This window comes from Grampus griseus (assembly GCF_964374135.1).
Source record: "Grampus griseus genome assembly, chromosome: 3".
NCBI lineage: Eukaryota > Metazoa > Chordata > Mammalia > Artiodactyla > Delphinidae > Grampus > Grampus griseus.
In genome coordinates, this window is record NC_139019.1 from 141,836,243 (window position 1) to 141,857,657 (window position 21,415).

Sequence of the window (21,415 nt, forward strand, 5' to 3'; positions counted from 1 at the left end):
ACCAAGCTGGTAAAGAATGAGTTTTCCCCTGAATCGCAGTTGATGCAATCCAGCATTATGGTCCAACATGTTTATAAGTCATGGGAGATAAAGACATGGCCATTTTCATGTCAGAAAACTGTCCCCCTGACTGGGAAAGATAGTAATTGAGATAGTGCATAAAATGAAATAATCACCTCTTTAGGTCTCCTTTGTGCACAGTTTACTACAGGCTTAGTTTTGCCTCCATGATGTAGAATGTGCTGAATGGGAATTAGACGCTAAGATCCCCCTAGACCATGTTGTAGGGAGTGTGATCTGATTTTAAACAATATTCTTGGCTGTGCTGATGTACTTGGGAATATTTTAAGACTAGCTCTGTATTGAGGAAGCAAGTGCTGAGTTTAGACCAGTGTTTACACAATCCAGGATTTAAAAACTCAACCCTACTCTTGAGGATAATTGGGACTTTAAAAACATTCTGTTTAAGGATCCATAAAGAACAGAGTCCATCTATAGGATGTGAAGAATGGCCGTGTTGGGGAAGAAAAAATTTCCCCTCTACCCTTTCTAGGTTATTCTGGCTGGTCTAAGAATAAAACTGACATGAGACAGAATAATAAGAGAAAATCAAATTTAATTACATATGTGCAAGGACTCCATAAGAATATGAGGCCCACGGACAAGTTAGGCAATTGAGGCATATAATACAGCCACCTGAGAGAAGGAGAAAGGGGGTAGGGATTTGAACTGCAGAGCGGGGAGGAAGGCAACTCACATAGAGATGGAAAAACAAATGTTTGATAAATGTATGTTTTCTGAGCCCTGCAGAGACAATGGGACACACAAATGACTTTGGTGTCCAGCTGCTGCAGAGTTCCCCCCACCACACATAGCCCATATTCTTGTAGATATCTCTGTTGGTAGTGCTCTTCCGGGACCAGGCCCTTTGTGTAAATTCTTTGAGGCAGTTAAGGGAGAGGTAAAGAGAAAGACTTCTGAAGTGTTCTGTTTTTTAAAAATAATCATCCTCATGCCAAAGACACACATTTTGGGGTAGTGAATTTTGTTTCCCTACAGCTGTTCCAAACATATTTATGAGGGTTCACCCTGGGCCAAGATAAAAAGATGAAAAAGACATGGAGAATGCAGTCGGTGGTGGTGATGGTGACTGGGAGAAAAGGGTTACGTGTTAGACATCTCAGTAAAAAAAATAAACAGTAGAAAGCAGAGGTTGTGTAAGCATCCATTAGATTGATTCACAGCATTCATGGAACAGTTCCTTGAGTGCCTCCTTTACTGGGGCTAGGTGGTAAGACGTCCATCCCAAATGGAAACAGATGGACTAACAATGAATTCCGTCATGGAAGTTGTGTTAAGGAAGTTCTGTGAAGGAAAAGCAGGTGAGCTGTGAGGACCTAGGCAAGCCACACAGTATTCAGCTGCTTACCTTTCCTTCTGTCAGTGATGACCATAGAGCCATCCAAGTAAAGAGCATGCATTCTTTAGGCAAAGGAAAAGAAAAATTGGTGATGTTCTGGCTCAGACAGGAAAACCTACCTCCTAGATCCTCCCTCCACCCTCCTATTTTGTACAAGAAAGGTGTAATCTGGCCCCAGGTGGGTTTTTTTTTCTCTCGATGCCAAAAATTGATGAGCTTTTTTTTCTTTTTCATAAAAATTCATGCTTAATACAATTAGGCACATTTATATTTTTTAAAAGATTTTAAAAAGATCTTCACTATCACCTACATACCTAAGTATTCTCTAGCTATTCAATTTTAAATTTATCCTTTTTTTTTTCTTTTCAATTGAGTCTTTTCATAGATAGGCAATTAAGGAATGGTTCAAAGTGGCATTTGAAACCCACTGTACTTTTTTCAAAATAGAATTCATCGTTCCCTCAGCTAATGTGTATGAGACATTTAAATTTTAAAAGATGGCCTCGCTGGTTGTACATGACACTAAGAACAGGCAGAAGCTGAAATCCTGTAAGGTAGCATACCATGTTATCAAATGCTCTTTTCCCTTCTGGTTAGTATTACTTACATTGTGCAAATGTGTTATGCAAAATAATTTAAAAACTGATTCTGCATCTTCGCCTCAGGTTCATACAATATTCATTGAAAGCTTTACAAAAAAGAAATTAATTTAGTATAAAAATCAGGCACTTAAAAATGCCCATGTATATCAATGCAACAACATTCCAAAGGGAAGCTTGGAAAAAGGAAGAGCAGCTCAAGTCAGAATTTCATACATCTTATTTAATTACCTGTGCGTATATATCTATATTTATGTTTCTAGCACAGTAAAACCCCATGGAAACCTGAACATGAGAAATTCTCACTCATGCTGGTTTCATGGCCTTGGACAAGTCACTGTACATCAACCAAATTTGTTTCCCTCAGTCATTTAAATGGTGCTGCTAATGTTAATCCCAGTTATTTTATAAGGTTGTTTTAAATATAAAATCAAATTGTATCAAAATTAAACATGTTTTACACACTGAGGAAGTGCTGTGTAATTCTAACTCTCCTAAATTATCATGAGTCTTCCTTTCTGACCTGTGGATGGAAGTTTGGAACTTCTGATAAACATATTTTTGTTATTACATCTAAAGGCAAAAGCAAGTCATCGAAAATTTTGGTCTCTCTGTATGTGTAGAGTGTAGGATTTTTGTCATTTGGCTGGGCCAGAGAATTAAGTTAATGTTTTCATTTGTGCAGAGTAATGTATATTTACCAAAGTTTCTGCAACTTTAGGAGTTTTTATTCTAATATTTATTAGATAGGTATATAGTAAGCCCCTGAATCTTCTATAATTTTAGTATTTGAGACCTGTAAGCTTAGTATTTCTAAAATTGCAATTATATGGGTAGCAAAATATTACATGATTGTGAATCACCCTGTGTACATAGCAAATTTTTAGATGAATTTTCATTGTGTATTATATCTTATAATCCTAAGATACAGAATTACATCAGATGCCTCATCTTTTGGAAGGAGATTTTTTTTATTATTAATCCCTTGCGCAAATCATAAAATGAAATTCTTTTTTTTTTCTTTTTTTTAAATTTTCAACTAAAGCTGCTTTGCTCGTTGACTTTTGTGCTTTACAAGTTAGTTTCTATATGGTTTCTTTCTTTTTTTTCTTTTTTGCGGTACACGGGCCTCTCACTGTTGTGGCCTCTCCCACTGCGGAGCACAGGCTCCGGACGCGCAGGTTCAGCGGCCATGGTTCACGGGCCCAGCCGCTCCGCAGCATGTGGGATCTTCCCAGACCCGGGCACAAACCCGTGTCCCCTGCATCGGCAGGCGGACTCTCAACACTGCGCCACCAGGGAAGCCCTGTATATGGTTTCTTTTTATCAGTTAGTGAATTTATGTTCTTTGTCCAAAGTATCATTGAGCGATCATTCCACTGGGAAGTCTTGCAGGCCCTGTTGATTCTTTCTCTCTTGGGACCTGATTTTATACGAATAGATTATTCTTCCCTTTGGCAATTAGACATATTTTGGTCTGAAGGCAAAATTGTCACTACATAAGTAAACATTATTTATCAACCACCATTACACCCCATTTATGTGGGGAGAAAAAAACAAAACACTTTACCCTTCTAGATTCTTCCGGCTGGTCTAAGAATTAAATGACATGAGGCAAATTAAGAAGAGAAAATCAAATCTTATTAAGGACTTACGAGGGTTCCATAAGAATATGGATCCCAAAGACAAGTTAGGCAATTGAAGTTTATATGCTGGCTGAGAGAAGGAGAAGGGGGTGGGGGCTGGAGATTTCAAAGGGAAGGAGGGCAACTGACTGGAAGATGCAAAGAGCAAATATTTGGTAAACAAATGTTTGCTGGCCCAGAGGCAATGGGACAGAGAGGACTTTGATAAACAGGCCTTGCTAAGTTTCCCCCAGTCTACCACACCTACTTCATATTATACTTTAGTTATCTATGGTGGTAGTTCTCTTTTTTTTAGAGTTAGCCCTTTATCTAAATTCTTTTAGGTAGTTAAGGGCAAGAGGTATAAGCTCCTCCTGAATCTTTTATTTCTTAAAAGCAATCAGCCCCCAAAATCCTGAAGGCTGAAGAGATACATTTTGGGGTGGACAGTTTTGTTTGCCTACATTTGCATCAACATTTTGTGATGACAGCTAGTGACTTTGCTAATATAAGTATTTCATAATAGGTTTCTTGTTTCTGACCTACATGAGCAGCAGAATAAAGCAGATTTAATTTACACAATGGGGGTGAAGAGAAGTTACACGGGGAAAATTAAATATTTTGGATTTTTCATAAGACTGCCAGAATCTAAGGGAAAAAGTTATTTATCCATATAATTTGCTTTCTTAAAGACCACTCTTTTATATACGTTTATTTGTATCACTAATTGATACTCATATGCAGATGACTCAACAGTTTTAGGATTCATTGGCAAAAGGAAATGCAGTAATCCTCATGCCTCAGGTACCAAAGTACCTAATTGAAATGCACCATGAGGAAAAGTCAAGTTTATTACACTTGCCTACAACGTGCAGTGTGACATTTTGCTTTATAGCGTTTGGAATCTCTCACCTCCCAAGAACAATGAACTTCAAAAACATAATACAAGTGGGAAAATTGCCTTAAAAATGTAATTTTAGAAATGATTATCTGAAAATACTGTTAAATGAAAAAGTTTGGTGAAAAGATGAAACTAATATTTCATTCATCTTCTGTTGATTCATATTTAAGCCCAATGTAAAGTTCAGATGTTTAGGGGAAAGAGAAGAAAAAATAAGCTGATTGAATAAGTCAGGATGACTCCTTAAAGTTTAACTCAGATTTTGTTATTTGATAGTCTATGGTGTGTGGCTTATGACTTTTTTCTTTGTTGTTGTTGTTGTTTCTATAGGTAAAACATCTTTTCAAGGAAAATATACAATTGTTAAATCTATAATTTCTTTGGGGGATTCCATTTTCATTTAATGTGGACAATTTACCCATAAACAGCACAAAAATAATCAAAAAAACTCTGTCATGAAGGAGGGGTAACCTGATTGAGCATATGAGTAGTGGTAATCCTGTTAGTCTGGGGCTGCAGATGGGTCTTTTATCATACAGTAGTTATAATAGATAATAGTTCTTAACAGTGCCAGGTAAGGTGTAAGGACTTTACACACATTAAATTATTTCATCCCTGCATTAATATTAGGAGATGGATGTATTTATTATATTCATTTTACACATGAAGAAATCGACGTTTGCACCTGTGACTGTGCTCCGTGTTTCAGCACAGACTTCCTCCCATAGGGTCCATCAATTTATACCCCAAGTAAGCTTCCAACAAACGACCTCAAATAAATATACAATCTAAATAAAAACAGCCTGTTCTCTATGCAGGCACTATTTTCAAACTCCCACACTCCTTGTGGCTCCCACCTACCCCCTCCTCCAACTTCCAATCAACTTTTATTTACTTCCTTCCCATATTCACATGATGGAGCCAACACTAAAGAGGAGTTGGTCTAATGTTTCTCATTACCACAGCAACCTGCAAGTTCTATAATTTATGCAGGGTCGGCTTCCAAGTTTTTTTAATAACCTGTGAGAATTTTAGTCTTTCTTTTTGCTTCTTCTACTGAGAACAAAAGAGAGAAATCAGAATTCTGAAGCTCACCTCCAAACAGCCTAAAAAAGATTGACCCAAGCTGTGGCACTATGTCTAAGTTCTAAGAAGCACAGGGATTAAGAGAGTGCCACCCGGCCAACACCAAAACCCCAGACAATTTTCATAAATTGATTATGTGAAAACAAAACAAATAAATGCTCAGGGAATCTGTCAAATTACTTCAAACAACATTTATAGCTTCCCGCCTTCGCCTGCTACTTTATTTTTATATGTGAAATTTTAAAATAAACTGAATTCTGAAAATGCGTAAGGGCCAAAGATTCAAAATGGAATTGATTCAGAGAGGCCACCCTCTCCTGCTGTTTAAAGAAATTGTTAATGGTGGAGCCACTTAAAAGTTTTGTGAAATGAAAGACCAAAGAAATGTTATCAAGAAATCAAGACTGAATAATCTCACCATTTTCATTGTTTAAAATCTCAAAACTATAAGCCAGAAGTCATAATCAAGTCCATAAAGAAGCTTATGGATTATAGGGAAGTCATCCAGAATTTGAATTCAACTGTTAGCTAGTCCCCAGGAGACAAGTTGCCTAGGACTGTCTGATAATTAAAGGGATCCTTTACTTCTATAAAGATTGGAAATACCAAGCTGTTTAACTGTGAAGTAAATAATATCCCCAATCTAGCATTTTATGTATTCTTCATACAAAACCAATATAAGTATCTCTACAATTCATGGAGTACCTAGACACGATTTCAGGAGGAAAGGTATTTTGTCTGAATTATGTTTCAAGGAGAATGTTTTATTTAGTGAAGAACTGACACACATGGATCTGTGGGAATGATAGAACTTAGAAAGTTAGAAGAGCTATAGAATATTTTAATGGGTACCATAAAAATCTTTTCAAAGCCAGACATGCATTTCTATAAAGAAATGAACTGTGCAAATAATGTGACCCATCACAAGCCTGCTGCTTAAAGCCCCAGATGCCATATTCCAGAGAGAATAGACATCAGCCACTGAATTGGATGCCTGGACTCAACTTGGATGTGCATGTTTCATAGCAAAAAGCGTTGGTTTGTTTAAGAGTCAGCTGTCTTAAAAGTTCATGAAATGTGCGCATGATTATTATTATGTACCAGCCACTTCCCAGGCACTGTATTCGACTGAGGGGACAGATTGATATGGAAGAGAGCCATGGCTGTGGCTCTCAAGGAGTTTCCATGATAATGAGAGAAATGAACAACAGTGAAGTAATAATTCAGTTAGTAAGTGTTGTGAAGAGAATCAAATAAGGCTTACCCACTGGGGACCTACTTGAGATGGAGTGATAACTTTCTGAGAGGGGACATTTGAGCTGTGACTTGGGTGACAGGAAGTGAGAGCATGGAAAGATCTAGGGAAGAGACTGTTGGGCAAAGTGATCTGCAGTAAAAAAAATTCACACAGAAAGACACTTCTCTTTAGAAACAGGAGATAGAGACATCCCTCTCCCTGCCACCCCCATCTTTGACCAACAATGAAATGGAGGTGCATATTTGTGGGTAAGACAATAAGAAAGACCAGCTCTAGATTTAGCCTGGAAGGGGGTTGCTTTCTTTTGCTTTGGAAAAAAAAAAAAAATGTGGGTTAACAATGATAATGCCCTCCTCAACTTTCTCTGGAGCGTTGCTAGGGTGACACTGTAATTCAAAGGACAGAATATCAATAAAGCCAGGATGTACAGGAATGTAAACAAGCTTTAAAAAAAATAGTCCAAGTGTTTGTTAAATAGACCACAACGGGACAGGTCTATTATCATTGCAGAAAGCTCTGTACTTAGTATGTCCAATTATCTAAATAGCTCAAAAACATAATCAATCCATCAGTAGTATTCAGCTTTCTAGCTCTGATATCTGATTCTGAATTCTCTGTGTTTATTCATACTTCTGCCAAATGTCGATCCAGAAATGTATTAGCATCTGCCAGTGATGAATAAACATAAGATTGTGCCCCTCCTGGAGTTCTTAGTCGGGCTGATGAACAAAGGCTAGTCCCATCCATACCCCATGGATGTTTCTTCACATCACAGAACTGTGTCCTTTTCTGTAATAGTCAGCATAGTCAAGGATGAGTCTGACCTCGAATCCTTGGCCTTTAGTGGCAGCACCTCTCTTTTTTCCCTTGCTCAGCCTACCCAGAGTTATGCATTTTAAAAGACCAGCTCTGCTGGCTTCCTTGTCCTTCAGTTTTCTTAACAGGCACATACTTGTGGGATTCCAAAGGTACTGGGTCTGAAAACCCTGGGGAGCTGAGAGCAATCCACCGGTGCTTGGGCAGAGAGGAGCGTGAAGGCAAAGGGTGAGGCCAGCAGCATTCCCCAGCCACCCAGGCTTCTGAGTGTGAACGTGTTCAACATCTCTGGGAGTCTTTCTTTTCTTGGGTGACATGCAATGTGGTGTGCTGAATGCCTGTTAATTAGTCCCTTATGTCTGTAAGTTGTGGGATCCGATTGTCCTGGTGATAATTAAAGGGATCCTTTACTTCTATAAAGATTGGAAGTACCAAGCTGTTTAACTTTGAAGTAAATAATATCCCCAATCTAGCATTTAATGTGTTCTTCATACAAAACCAATATAAGTATCTCTACAATTCACGGAGTACCTGGATACGATTTCAAGAGGCAGACGACTATGGTAGAGATGAATGAGTCACACACAGCCCTGTGTGGACATACCCCATCATTCATTTTCTTGAAGCTCTTTGCATGGCGAGTATCAGCAAGTCTTCACATCGCCTCCAGCCCATGCCATTTGCTGGGCTAAAGCGAGCCATGCACCCTTCTTAATCTCAATAACATTGTTTTTATGGTGTACGTCCTGCAGTCCAGATTAAAATGTCACTGAGGAGAATTGAATCAGAAGCTCCATCTCTCAGCCTGTTTTTTGCTAGTCTGAGTGGCCAAACGCTTTTCAAAATCAGTGTCAAAATAGGTGCTTATAGCGGTGCTGGGGCCCTGACTCTGTAAACATTGAGGTCTCCAGTTTATGTAGAAAGACCTGACATAGTCATGGTGGTCATCCAGCATATTCGAGAAAAGGGCATTCTTAGTGGCATTTCCTCATCCATGGGTGTGTGTGTGTGTGTGTGTGTGTGTTAGGAGGGAAGGGTTTTCACTTCACCAGTGCACCAACTTGCCCATTGTTACTTACCTATTAATGTCTATGATACTGAGCTACCTGCTCCCACCTATTAAGAGAGTGTGAAAACCCATCATTACCATGATAGCCCTTTCACTATGGTCATAGGTTAGTAGTGAATTCTCACTACTGAGCATTCTAACTTCTTTTGTATCTTCTCATTTGCTTTTCCATCTACTAGTTAGCCCTTTTCCAAATAATGAACTTCTTCTCCTTGTCTTTTCAGGCCAGTTTAAATGCCATGACTTTAGGAAAGCCTTCCAGATCCCCAGACCCAGATGATTTCCTTTTCCTAGGAGTCCCTGGTAGTTTTTATATACCACTACCAAAGTGCTTAATACTGAACTTCGTAACTATTTGTTTACATATCTGCCTCATTTATAGACTGCAGCCTCCAGAGTCAGTCAGCAGGCAAGTTTGTGAAAGGATTAGGTAGGAACTGTCTAACATTTGATGCTATTTAGCAAGAAAGCTTATTTATGAAGAATCAGAAAATGTTGTTTGGCTAAATTGTTTTCTGTTAAACTTTCATATCCTCAAGTGCACGCATTGTATCTTTTTCATCTCATACACTCAGAGACCTAGCACCATATCTGAACAGTGCTTGGGAACTGTTTGGTCAATGAATAAATGGTTGTCACTTTCTAGCTGCAAATATTCCAATGACACTATACTATGTGCCAGAAGATATTCAAATGCATTAGGCCCCTTATAGTCAGAGGTTAAAGAAAGTAAAAAATTTGTTAACCTGGAAGGAGAGAATGCAGTCTTTGCATTTTCACATATTTGCAGAGCTGTGTCTTCTAAAAATGATAAAGTCTGCTCTTTCTCAAAGACCCAGCTCAGGGTTGCCCTCTCTGCACCTTCACTAAATTCCTGCAGGCAGAAGTGTTCATGAGCATGTTCTCTCTCTCTCCCTCTCCCTCTCCCTGTACCCTCCACTCCTCCCTTCTCCTTCTCTCTCTCCCTCTGTCCCCCCTTGCTCCCTCACTGTCACTCTTTCTTCTCTCTCCATTGTGTTACTACCATTTCTTAAATGTTTCTTAATTGTCAACATTTTTACATTGTATTACAAATATTTGGGAGCACATTTGCCTTCTCTGCTAAACCAGTGATTCTCAACCAGGATTGTTTTTTCTCCCAGGGACATTTAACAGTGTTTGGAGACATTTTTGGTTGTTAAATCTGGAGGATGTGTAGAGCTTTTGCAATCTAGTGAGTAGAGGCCAGGGATGCTGCTAAACATCTTACAATGCACAAGACTGCCTTCCACAACTAAGAATTATGCATCTCATAATGTCAGTGGTGCTGAGATTGAAAAATTCTGCACTAGACTACCAACTCTTTGAAGGCAGGGAATGTGTCTGAATTCACTGCTAAATTTTTTGGATCTCCAGAGTTTAACATGGCTTGACCTATCTGTGTTCAGATAATGTTTGATAAATTAATAATTGAATAAATGAATGAATGGTTGGTGGATGAATGAATGGTTGGTGGATGGATGAATGGGCAAGCAGATGGATGAATCAGTTGATCAATCTAGGACCATCTTTCAGCCCTTTAAATTCTTGGCATCCTTTTCTTTCCAAGTCAGAATTGCTATTTATTATCCAAATTACAGAGTAATCAAGTCACCAACCAAGATGTTGACCTGACCAGCTCTAATTTTGAGCAAGTAAGTACTTGACTACAGATCTTGAGACATTCATTCTCAGCAAATATTATGTGTCTGGTTGTTTGGTAGCTGGGTCATTTGTATGCTGTCCTTTTGTGCTGATCATGTGTTTCCCCTATTTTATCATCTGTATTACTTTTGTAATGCTTCTTATAACTGCTTTATTCTCTGAGGCTGTTGAAGAATCTGATGTGACTCTCACTTTAAAAACCTTCTGAAAGGTCTGCTCTCTGGGTTTCTCTTAGGCAGTAGGACTTGGTCACAATCTTCGCTGTAGAAAACAAATGCATTTTCTTTTGGTCAGTCTCAACAATTTATCTTTCAGTCAATTGCTCTGTGTGTGTGTGTGTGTGTGTGTGTGTGTGTGTGTGTGTGTGTGTGATTTTTAAAATAATCAAGCATATCTACAGATGAGAAAATATTACTTCACTGAGAAGGTCCCCAAACAAAAGCGATCCACATATTCTGAAGTCTTTACACCTTTCTTTCACTTGTATTATTTTTGCATTTGCTACAGCTAGCGCCCTATGGATTTTAGGTAAAAGAGTATGTGAATTGCATGTGATTTTTCTTTTGGGCTTCTGAAGTGGTTTTCATCTGTGCACATGCTCACTGCATTATGAGCTGGCTCTGGACAGTGAATACAGAGACATTATCCAACACATTCACATCAGTCAATACAGAGACATCATCCAATACTTGAGTCACTACCCTTCCTTTCAGGTTGGTTCTACTTAAAACAACAAAAAGCATCTTTATTTATTTTTGGATTAAACTTTAAGTAAAAACAATACTGTACACACACACACACACACACACACACACACACACACACACACACACACACACACACACACACACACACACACACACACACACACACACACACACACACACACACACACACACACACACACACACACACACCCCTTCTGTGAAAATAAAGAAGTCACCAGGAATTATTTGGATTGATTGAAATTTTTACTACGGAGTAAAAATGCTGGGGAAAATTCTCCTCCAAGGGAAGCTATGTTTAGATTGACAAAATATGAATTAATTACATTGAACATATTTTTTTTAAAAAAAAAGATGAAGGAAAAGATTGGAGTTTAGATATCTTGGCAGATTTATACTTCCTTTATCCGGCATGCTTTACCTCATTTTTTTTTTTTTTTTTTCCGTTTTGAGATACAGTACACATGAACTGTTGCATGAAAATGCAAGCATATTATTTAAAGGACAAAATTAAATGATCACTTTGTACCCACTACAAGGCTAGAAAATAAACATTATCATATCTGAAACATCATTATGTGCTTCTTGAATTGACATTTTTCTTCTCCCTGTCTCCTGTAGTAAGTGCTACCCTGAGTTTTGTATCATTTCTTTGCTTTTATTTGTAGTTTTTACCCCCATGTATGTATGTTTCAATAAACAGTACATTGTTTAGTTTTACCTGCTTTTAAAAAAACACATGGAACCATACAGTATATTTTCTTCTGTCTTAATTCCTTCACTCACTGTTATATCTTTGAGACCTGTCAGTGTTGAGGTGTAGTTCTAGGTCATTATCCCATTGTGTGAAAATACCACAACTTACTCATTTCACTCTGAATGAAGATTTGAATTGATGATTCTTTTTTTTCCCTTTTACAAACAGTGCTATTGATACTGTAAATATTTTGAACAATATATCCTGGTGTACCTTTGCAAAAGTTTCTTGAGGATGTATGTTTAGTAATTAAATAGTCGAGTTGTAGAGCATATACACATGTTGTAAGTCAGAATATGTTGGATGTGCCAGACTGGTAATTAAATAGCAACCAGAGCAGCAAATCTCAGAGGCTCACGCTAACAGAGGCTGATTGCACTGTCCTGTTGCACATGCATCATTTGTGAGCTGGGGGTTTGCTCTGTGTCCTCTTCAGTCCAGGACCAGCTTCGAAGAGAAGCCCCAGATGGTAACACTGCCAGAGTTGTGCCAGAGAGAAAAGACCACAGCACACAACAGCTTAGAAGTAAAATCTTCTACTCAGACGTGATACACGTCCTTCCCATTTATATTTTATATGCTAAAGTAAGTCAGGTAGCCTAGTCTGAATTCTACAGGATGGGATTTAAAATGCAGGGAGGGGCACTGCAGAGAAATGTGCCAGTACATTTGGTGACAGTAATACAGTCTACCACAATGTGTGTTTAACTTTACGAGTAATATCAAACTATTTTCAGAGTGGTTGCATCATATTGCTTTTCCACCAACAGGATCAGAATTCTTTTGTCCACATCGTCACCAGTGTTCCCTATTATCTGACTTTTAAATTTTTATCAGTCTAACAGGAGTGAGTGATATCTCATTGTTGTTTTAATTTGCACTTCTCTGATTTTTAATGAGGTTGAACATCTTTTCATATGTTATAGGCCATTTAAAAAATTCTCTGAAGTTTCTGATTAATCATTTGCCTATTTGTTAAATTGGACGAGTATCTATCATTCTTTTTCTTTTTTTTCTTAATATTTATTTATTGTGACTTCGCTGGTGGCACAGTGGATTAAGAATCTGCCTGCCAATGCAGGGGACACGGGTTCAAACCCTGGTCCAGGAAGATCCCACATGCCATGGAGTAACTAAACCCACGCACCGCAACTGCTGAGCCTGTGTGCTGCAGCTACTGAAGCCTGCGTGCCTAGAGCCTGTGCTCGGCAACAAGAGAAGCCACGGCAATGAGAAGCCCGTGCACCACAACGAAGAGTGGTCCCCGCTCACCGCAACTAGAGAAAGCCTGCGCAGCAACAAAGACCCAGTGCAGCCAAAAATAAATTAAAAATTTTAAAATCTTTTATTTATTTATTTATTTATTTATTTGACTGTGTCGGGTCTTAGTTACGGCACATGGGATCTTCGTTGCAGCATGTGAGATCGTTCGTTGTGACGCACGGGCTTCTCTCTAGTTGTGTTGCAAGGGCTAAGTAGTTGCAGCCCGTGGGTTCTTTAGTTGTACTATGCCAGCTGCAGAGCACACGGGCTCCGTAGCTGTGGTATGCATACTTAGTTGTTCTGTGGCATGTGGGATCCTAGTTCTCCGACCAGGAATCAAACCCATATCCCTTGTATTGGAAGGCAGATTCTTAACCACAGGACCACCAGGGAAGTCCCTCTGTCATTCTTTTTCTTACTCACTCATCAGAATTCCTTTTCTGGTTGTTAATCCTTTCTCAGTTGTGTGGTGCAAATATCTTCTCCCAAACTGTAGCTACAATCATGTCTTGTGATAAGAGAAGAACCTAATGTTTTTCAATTATTTTAAAATAAGTTTAAATTTAAACTTAAAAGTTGTAGAAAATATGTATAAAGATCCAATATACTCTTTGCTCAGAATTCATTTTTCTTTCTTCTGAAGCATTTGAGAGTAAGTTGGGACACGTTGCCTCATTGCCTCTCAATACTTCAGTGTGTATTTCTTATTTAAAAGAATAATCACAGTACATCCATCAAGATCAAGAAGTTAACATTGATTCAATATTGCTATTCATCCAAAGATACTATTCAGGTTTGGCTGTTTGTCTTATTCATACTTTTTATAGACCCAGGATCCAGTCCAGCAACACATTTAATTCTAACATCTCTAGTTTTCTTTAATCCAAGAACAGTGTCTCTGTCTGCATTTCTGTCATACCTTGACATTTCTGAAGAATACAGATTAGTTACTTGGCAGACCATCCCTTAATTTGGAATCTGATGTTTTGTCATGGCTCATGCTTTTTGCTAGGAATTCCACAGGAGTCATATAGTGCTATTCTCAGTGCATCATATCAGGAGGTACACGACACTGACTTGTCCCATTACGGGTGATGTTAACTTTTATCACTTGGTTGGGATGTTGAATAACAGGACCCACACTCTTACATTAATTAATTAGGATGTTGTATGTCAATTGATAAGTAATTCATAAGTATAATTGGAGGAGATTCTTAGAAGTTATGTACGTGTCCTGTTCCCCCGTTACCAACCAGATTTATCATCCACTAATGATTCTTGCCTGGCTTAATTGTGACAAAAGTGCTTGCCAAAGGGTGATTTTCTAATTCCATCTAGATTTGCTGGTTGGTATTCCATTGGAAGGTAGAGCTTTTCCCTCCTTTCCAATTAAGTAATTAATTAATGCATTTATTTACTTATATCAGTATGGACTTGTGTACTCCTATTTTACTCAAAGGTTTACAATTCTATCATCACACCATCCAAGATGTGGCCAATGGAAGCCCCTTCAAACTGGCTTCTGTGACTTTTGACATTTCCCTGATTCTTTGAGCACTTTCTTACTTTCTGGCTCAATTATTTGTAGGCTCATCTTATATTTCTTCTGTCGAGTCAGACATTTCTCTAGAGAGTCCAAGTTCTTTTAGTGGAAAATGGTATTCAGAAACCAAGAGCAAGTACATCACTGCTACTGAGGTGTCATTGCTTCTAGTTCACTCAGAAAACACAGATAGAAGATGTTAAGTCTATATGCACATACAGACACACAGACACACCTGTATGTTTCTGTATGTAGATAGACAAGTTAAAAACCATGGGTTCACACTAATGATTTTTGAAGCTAATCAAATACCACAGAGTTTATTCAAGTCTTTTCTGCTCCATGTTCCTAACTCCCTTCTGCAACAGTGAGAAATCTGGCTCCATTACTCTGTCTGTTTACTTCTTAGATCAGCCTCCCCTGTATGTAAACAAAGTTGTGGATGAGTCAGACCAAAGGTGAGCCCTAACAACCTGCTAACTATTCTCCTCCACTGACACCCACTCCTTTCAGGCTTGCAGACCAAGAAAGGAATAAGGAGGAAAGGCCTCTTAGAAAGTTCAGCCCTGGACATGAGCCCTGCCTGTCTGGAGTGCCAGCTGAAGGCCTGGCCCCAGTCATAGGCACTGTTCAAAATCTCAGCTCCCCATAAAGGAGGAGAACATGGAAAAGAAGTACTTAATTATAATGTAGACAAATGAATCAAACTTTTCCTTTATAGTTTCTACTCTTTTTTTTAACATTTTGTTCAAGAAATCTCCTACACACAAGAACATTAATATATTCTCAAATATTGTCTTTTTTTTTTTTTTTTTTTTTTTTTTTGCGGTACGTGGGCCTCTCACTGTTGTGGCCTCTCCTGTTGCGGAGCACAGGCTCTGGACGCGCAGGCTCAGCGGCCATGGCTCACGGGCCTAGCCGCTCCGCGGCATGTGGGATCATCCCAGACCAGGGCACGAACCTGTGTCCCCTGCATCGGCAGGCAGACTCTCAACCACTGTGCCACCAGGGAAGCCCCTGTCTTCTTAATGTTATATATTTTTGCCTTCACGTTTAGGTCATTTAATGTTCCTGGAGTTGATTTTTTATTGATTGTTGTGAATTTGGTTCCCAAATTATTTCTCTTTTTCCATATGGATAACCAGTTGTCTCAGCAGCATTTATGCAACTGTCCATCCTTTCCCCACTGATCTAAAATACTATCTCTGTCATATTTTTAGGATCTATGTACTGTTTTATTAGTGTATTCACCAATTTTTGTACTAGTACCAATGTTGTCTATTTATTGCCAGATCCAGGACAAGCTACATAATTTGAAGGCCCACAGTGAAATGAAAATGCAGGGACCTTGTTCAAAAATTCTCAAGAATTTCACAACAGTGACAGCAGAGTGTTAGCCCAAGCACAGGGCACTTCGAAGAACAGGCCTGTGTGCTGCACAGGTCACACACCCATGATGCCACTCCTCTCTAGAGCTTTATAATATGTCTTCTTGTTTCTGTTAGAGAATTGTGTTCCCAGAGTGTCTTTCTTCTTTGAAATCACTGCAAATTTATTCCCTTTCTCTAGGAATCCACTAAGTCTCAGATGTGAAGATTTTACTCCTTAAAATAAGTCTACCTCTCATATTACGCTCTTCCAGAAAATTTTTTTTTTTTCCTTTTCCAAGGGCTACCTTAGCAAAGTATCACAAACTCGGTGGCTGAAAATGACAGAAATGTATTGTCTCACAGTTCTGGAGGCCAGAAGTTCAAAATCAAGATGTCAGAAGGGCCATGCTGCTTGTGAAATCTTCAGGGAAGATAAACCCCTTGAACTTTCTGAGCCTCCACAGGTGGCTGTTCGTTCTTGGCATTCCGTGGCCTACAGATGCTTCTCTCCAACCTCTGCCTCCATCTTTGCACAGTGCTCTCCCTACATGTCTCCTGTCTTCACAGAGCTGTCTGCTTATAAGGACACCAGTCACATTCAATTAAGAGCTCAGCCTACTCTAGTTTGACTTCATTTTTACTAATTACATCTGCAAAGACACTATTTCCAAAGAAAGTCACATTCTGTAGTGCTGGGGCATTAAGATTTCAATGTACCTTTAGTTTTGTGGATGAGGCACAATTCAACCCATGTCAGATACCAGGAAATTCAGAGCTAAATATCAAGCTCAGTGACAACAACTTTGATTTCCATAGCTGTATTTTGTCCTTCATCCTTATTTACTAGTTCTTACTTATATTTTACCCAGACCTAATTATTTATATCCATTTCTGTCTATCATATATCTTTTGTGTATATCTTTGTAAGAACTATCCTCAGTCTTTTGTGGAATGATACAGGTGGTGAGTGGATATTTAAAATTTTACAGTTAAATCTCATGGTATGGTTCAGTCACCACACAAACCTACCAGTCTATCCACAAGTTTCATTTTGAGGAGGAAGACTATGTGATGGTTACCTGCAGACTGCTTGATTATGCACATGTTTAAACTTTTTAAAGTTTATAACCTTCTTAGTTCTCAGGTTTCCTAAACTTACAGTGAGAATAAAAGTTGTAAGTACTTCAGGTGCCCACCACGACATAAGTACTCAATAAACATTAGCCTTCATTTGATGTTTTTGTATACTTGCTGTGCTTAACAATAATGGATATATAAATTGCACAGAGTGTCACCATAATTCTGCTCCAACTGGCTTAGGGGAACTCATTCATTTATTTATTCAACAGGTATTCATTGAATGTCTAGTATATGAAAGGCATTTTCCTAAGTAAACTCATTTGTCTTCTAATCCTAGAACAGTACCTAGCAAGCACATAGTAGGTGCTTGATAAATCACTGTTGAATGAGTCCCTGATATCACAGAATTTATATTTAGTTAAAAGAAAGATGCATGAAATAAATACATAATGCAAAGTGCTATTACATTCTGTGAAGAAAAATAAAGCAAGATGAGCGAAGAGCGATGGAGTGGAGATAAAAAGTAATTTTACAAAGTGTTAGGGAGAAAAAGTGTTTCCTCTACCCTTGTAGGCTCTTCAGATTGGTCTAAGAATCCAGTTGACTTGAGAGAGATTGAAAATCAAATTTAATTTCATAAGTTTGGGGGCTCCATAAGAATCTGAGGCCCCTGGGCAAGTCAGGCAGTTGAGGCTTATATGTCATCCAGAGTTAATGAGAAAGGGTGTAAGGCTCTGGGACTTCAAAGGGGAGGAAGAAATTCACAAGGAGATGGGAAGAGAAAATGTTTGATAAACAAATGTTTGCTGTGCCACATGGGTAAGTCTTTCCTGTGAAACAAAGTTATCTTTAGTGATAGCTCTTTCTGGTGCAAGTTCCCTATCTAAATTATTTCAGGCAGTTAAGGTGGAGGTAAAAGAAAAGCTTCCTGAGTCTAATGTTTCTTAAAAATAATCAGCCTAAAATAATCCCCATGCCAAAGAGATATATTTTGGGGTGGTAAATTTTTCTCCCCTCCAAAAGTGAGGTCGGGGGATGTATTGTTAAAGAGGGAATATCTAAGGAAAGCCGCGAATGACATAACTGCTTGCTGGTCAGCAGGAACAAAATGCAAAAGCTCTGAGGTGGGAATGTGCTTGTGCAAGAGCTCTGAGGTAGGAATGTGCTTGTGCAAGAGCTCTGAGGTAGGAATGTGCTTAGGGAACTGCAAGAGGCCATTAAGTAAGATAGCAGTTGAGATATTTAATAATGTCAAATGCTATTACATAAATGTAAAATTAGCACTGTTTGTATTATAGTATAGGAGGTCAAAGAAGGGAGGGAGAATTTATTGTGGTCAGTGAAAACCTTGCAAAGGAGGGAGGATTTAAACGTGGGTGGAAGAGAATCCCCTAGTGTCTTTCAAAGCGTGATCAGGAAAGAGCAGTATCAGTATCTCCTGGGTGCTTATTGGAAATTCAGACTTGGTCAGAATGGCCATCATCAAAAGGTCTACAAGTAATAAATGCTAGAGATGGTGTGGAGAAAAGGGAACCATTCTACACTGTTGTTGGGAATGTAAATTGCTGCAGCCACTATGGAAAACAGTATGGAAGTTCCTTAAAAAACTAAAATAGAGTTACCTTCTGATCCAGCAGTCCTACTCCGGGCATATATCTAGAAAAGATGAAAACTCTAATTCGAAAAGATACGGGTACCCCTGTGTGCATAGCAGCACTATTTACAATAGCTAAGACCTGGAAGCAACCTAACCATCATCAGATGAATGGATAGAGAAGATGTGAGATATATGTGTGTGTGTGTGTGTGTGTGTATATATATATATAAAATACATGTACCCATGCACACAGTATACATGCATACAGTATTAATCAGACACAAAAAAAGAATGAAATAATGCCATTTGCAGCAACATGGATGGACTAGAGATTATCCTACCAAGTGAAATAAGTCAGAAAGAGAAAGACAAATATCATATGATATCACTTAAATGTGGAATCTAAAAAAATGATACAAATTAATTTATTTACAAAACAGAAATAGACTCACAGACATAGAAAACAAATTTATGGTTACCAAAGGGCAAAGGGGGGAAGGGATAAATTAGGAGTTTGGGATTAACAGGTACACACTACCATATATAATATAGATATTCAAGAAGGACCTACTATATAGCACAGAGAACTATATTCAATATCTTGTAATAACCTATAATGGAAAAGAATCTGAAAAAGTATATATATATATATATATATATATATATAACTGAATCACTTTGCTGTATACCTGAAACTAACACAACATTGTAAGTCAACTATACTTCAATTTTTTTAAAAAAAGAGAGAAATGGAGACTCTCAGGCCTTACTCAGTTTATTTCCTTGAGATGGGACTCGGGAATTGGTACATCCACAGACTCTCAGGGGGATTCTTCTTCATGCAAAACTTGGGAAGCACTTCTCCAGCTTCTCACGCCTGCACATCACCTGGGGATCAGTTAAAATGTAGATTCTCATTCCGTGGGTCTAGAGTGGAGCCAGAGGTTCTACATTCTCTCTCTGCTCCCAGGTGAAGCAGACACTATCAGTCCACACACCACACACCAGTGCCTGAGAGTTGAGGTTGAACAATGTTTTCTGTGAAGGGCCGGACAGTAAATAGTTTATTAGGCTTTGCCAACAATACAGTTTTTGTTGCAACATGAAAGGTGTCATAGACAATATGTAAACGGATGGACATGTTCCTATAAAAGTGTATTTAAGGACACTGAAATTAGAATTTCATAAAATTATTATGCATCTCAAAATAATCTTCTTTTGATTTTTTTCAACCATTTAAAAATGTGAAAACCATTCTTAGCTCCCAGGCCGCAGTATGCTGACCCCAGCCTAGAATAATGTTACATAGGGCAGAGCGATTCTGTTTTCTTGTCCCCCAGTTGTATAATGAGTGCCTAGTGTTTATACAGGAGAAAGTTTTAAAAACTACATTTTTCCAAGTGGAAAAAAAGCTTTCAGGAAAAAAATATGTTCCTATTGCTAATGGCATGTAAGGATCAGTAAATGCTAATTATTTATTAAAATATAATACATACTCGATACAACCATGTAAAATATATGGGTTAAAGGAACTGGAGGAGTGTTAACCTACATATGACAAATGATAAAAATAATAGTTGGTTTCGAATGTATGAAAGGTTGACTTTGTATTAGAGGAAGGTTACGTAGTTTGCTTTTCTTCAGAAGGTAAAACTAGCATCAGTGGGTCCTAGTTACAGGGAAGCAGATTCCAATTCAACCTACAAAAGAACTTTCTTAAATAGTTGAAGTTGTGCAGCAGCAGAATTGGTTTCCCCAGGAGGTAATGTTTTTCCTGTCTCTAGAGGTAGTTTAGAGAAACTCCATCATCTGATGAGCCATGTGGAAAAGGAAATTCTATTTTGGATAAATGACAGATTCCATGTATAAGATTTTTCTCAACCGTATTCTCTTTTACATCCTCTCCAGTAGTCCCTTTGTTATGTCCACTCTGCGTAACTGTTTTAAAAGCCTCTAACTAGCCTCTTCACCGCCAGTCTTACCAACACAATTCAATTCAGCAGTGAAGTGTCAGAGAAATCCTTTGAAATCTCAGCTCTGATTATTTCCCTGTCCCCAAACCTTCAGTGGTTCCAGATGAACTATTCAATAGTTTTCTTGTTCTGACGTTCAGTCCCATTCACAGCTCTCACAAGCTTCACATTTCCCAATTGTTGCTCACCCACTTACAATGGACCACTTGTTACTCACAGAACTGCCTTATACACTGTCACCTATTTGCCCTTACACAGGCTGTTCCTGCTAGCTGCTGTACTCTTTTACCACTCCTACTCCTATTTTTCATCTATCTATGTCCTACCCACCTTTCAAAGCCCATCTCAAATATTACTTCCTCCATGAAGATGGGTGGTATTTTTCACACAGACACACACGTTTATTCTCCCATATAGCATTATAGCATTTTGAACTATCCTCATAGTAATTAAAAAACATTAGTTTTCTTATCTATTTCTTTGGTAACTTGTCATAATCTGGCTCCTTTCCATCTCAAGAGCTTCATCTCTTATAACTCCTGCCTTTCCTATTATATAGTCTTTCCATTCTGGCCTCTGTTGGTTCCTCAAATGCTCTCAGCTCATTTCTAACTCAGAGCCTCTCTGCCTCTAATGCTCTTCTTCAAGTC